We start from the raw sequence: 2,503 nt of genomic DNA on the forward strand, positions 1-2,503 counted from the left end.
GGGGGGGGGGACAACAAACCTGGGTCCAACCCCCAGTGCTGCAAGGACAAAAACAAACATAAATAAAACCACCACGTAGTAGAAAATAGGTCTGGGCAGAACAGACCAACAGTAAACCTGAGCCGGGTATCCTGTTCAGGCCTGCTTGCTACAAGGTCAGCCCTCGGCGGCATTTGGGAACATAAATTTCCACAATCTTAGAATGGACTACAGTGGCTCACTGTCCCTCATGAACTGCTGCTGCACACCTTCCCTTTCAGGGAATCTGGGATTTTGGTCAGTAGTAGACAGATCAGCTCCCAGTTAAAACCACCACAAAGACCACAGGCTCTGAACTCTTACAACTGTCCCTGGCAGACCTCCGCCATTTGTAGCCCTGCTTCTTGCTGGGATCTGCCAAGGTCCTGTGAAATCCTAGGAGACTGACTTCTGCAAGTTCCTGCTTTGCTTCCCCCAACTTGATCGCTTATGCCTGTTCCCTTTGCTGACCTTGTTATTGCTGTAATGAACGGTGACACCTGCTACAGTCTGCGAGCACACATGGGACCCCCCAGGTAACACACAGGTGGATTAAGACATAGTGTGCTTAAGTGTAATTACAGGAAAAGTCACTCTGTTGTTAATCCCCTCAGAATACCCTCCCTCACTTCAAGCACACTTGTCCGACTGCCTGTTACACCTTCGGAAGCAGCTCTGGCAGTCCCTTTTCATGAGTGTCTTTACAAGTTGTGATCAAAAATACAGTGAATGCTACTTGTGTCATGCAACACAAAAGGAGGGGGTCACCCTAAAAACATCACTGTGTCGTCAGCCTGTTCACAAGATCTGGCATCTATGGGCTTCTGGCTCTTCATCAAAGTCAAAATGACTATGAAGGGTAAATGTTTTGTTACCAATTCAGGACACCAAAGGAACCACAATAGCACAACTAAATTCACCACTCATGGAAGACTTCCAGAACTGCTTCAAAAAGCAGCAAGGATAATGGGATACATGTCTGAAGCAAGGGGGAGTGTTTCCCGGAGGATTAATGGCAACGTCTTTTACTGTAATATATTCTTTCAAAGAATTTATTTATTTATTTATTTTTAATTTTTTTGGCAGAACGGGGGATTGAACTCAGGCCCTTGCGCTTGCCAGGGAAGTGCTTATCCCACTGGGCCATCTCCCCAGCCCCTTCTTTCAAAGAATTTAAACATTTGATTTTTTTTAATCACGCCATATATCATAATGAAAAATAAGAACTATTAGTTCCAATCCTAACTCTGGACTCCACTTACTAGCCGTGCAGCACTGGGCAACTTATCTCCTGTTAGCTTCCACTTCCTCATCTGTAAAATGGGCATGATAACAGAATCTATTTTGTGGAGCTAGTAGGCAAGTAAGAGTTCAGTGGAACACCAAGAAAACTGCCTGGCATGTTGGAAGTACTCGATCGACTGCTTTACCTTATCTTGGTTCTCCTCACCTAGCTAGCTAGCTAGCTAGCTTTCCTTTTCTTTTTTTGAGACAGGATCTCGCTATACAGTTCAGGCTGGCCTTGAACTCACTATATATAGCCCAGGCTGACCTTCAAATTCCCCGAGATCCTCCTGCCTCAGCCATCCAAGTGCTGAGATTACAGGGATGCACCCCCATGCCTGGCTTCTCCTCACATTTATTTTTTTTTTGTCTCCTGAAGTACCCCCCACTGTTGGCACCACAGCACCCAAGGTGTCATCTCCCCTTTGATGAAAACATCTATCTGGGAATGTACTTCAGCGGTAGAACACATGCTTAGCATGAGCGAGGTCCTGGGCTCAATCCCTGGCATGCATGTGCGTGTGCGCGCGTGCACACACACACACACCACAATGTCCTACAAATACATACATCTAGTTATCTGTCAATTGAAAAACATTTTCATCCAAGTGTAGGGGGGTCACACCTGGAATCCTAGCACTCAGGAAACTGAGACAGAAGGATCATGAGTTTGGGGTCAGCTTGGGCTGTTTAGTGAGTTCAAGGTCAGCCTGCACTATACAACTAGCCAGACCCTGTCTGACAAAGAAAAATTAAGACTATATCTAGCAGCTGCTAAAACTCCAGTAACTCCTTGTGCTACCTCCCCCAGAGACTTCCTCTTTTAGAAAGAAGAATCTCAGAAGGGCAGTGCTTTGCCAAAAAAATAAATCTATGGCTGCAGAATTTTGAACAGAAATAGGCCAGTTTAAAAAAAAAAAATTGTGGAAGGAGAAGGCTTTCCCATACAAGGCCCTCAAAACAAGTATGTATTTCACCTGTAACCAACCCATAACTGTATACATTGCAGGTTTCAGCCAAGCATGGTAGAACACACACTAGCACTGTGAGAGACTGAGGCAGGAGGATCCCAAGTTTGAGCCCAGCTTGGGCCACTTAGTAAGAGACTCTATCTCAAAAGTTTGAAAAATTTTGGGGCTGGTGAGATGGCTCAGTGGTCTAAAGCACCTACTTAGAACAAGCTTAGCAAAGCACAGGGACC

The 2,503-nt window shown here is 45.5% G+C and overlaps 1 protein-coding gene and 1 pseudogene across 3 annotated transcripts in view; one reads left to right on the plus strand and one right to left on the minus strand.

Annotated features, from left to right (window-relative positions):
• Positions 1 to 2,503, plus strand: part of LOC101568704 — a 279,180-nt pseudogene that overhangs the window by 73,910 nt on the left and 202,767 nt on the right.
• Vsig10 (V-set and immunoglobulin domain containing 10) overlaps positions 1 to 2,503 on the minus strand; it is a 34,960-nt gene that overhangs the window by 17,549 nt on the left and 14,908 nt on the right. The window lies entirely within an intron of this gene.

Source organism: Octodon degus, unplaced genomic scaffold (assembly GCF_000260255.1).
Source record: "Octodon degus isolate 3935 unplaced genomic scaffold, OctDeg1.0 scaffold00079, whole genome shotgun sequence".
In the NCBI taxonomy this organism is placed as follows: domain Eukaryota; kingdom Metazoa; phylum Chordata; class Mammalia; order Rodentia; family Octodontidae; genus Octodon; species Octodon degus.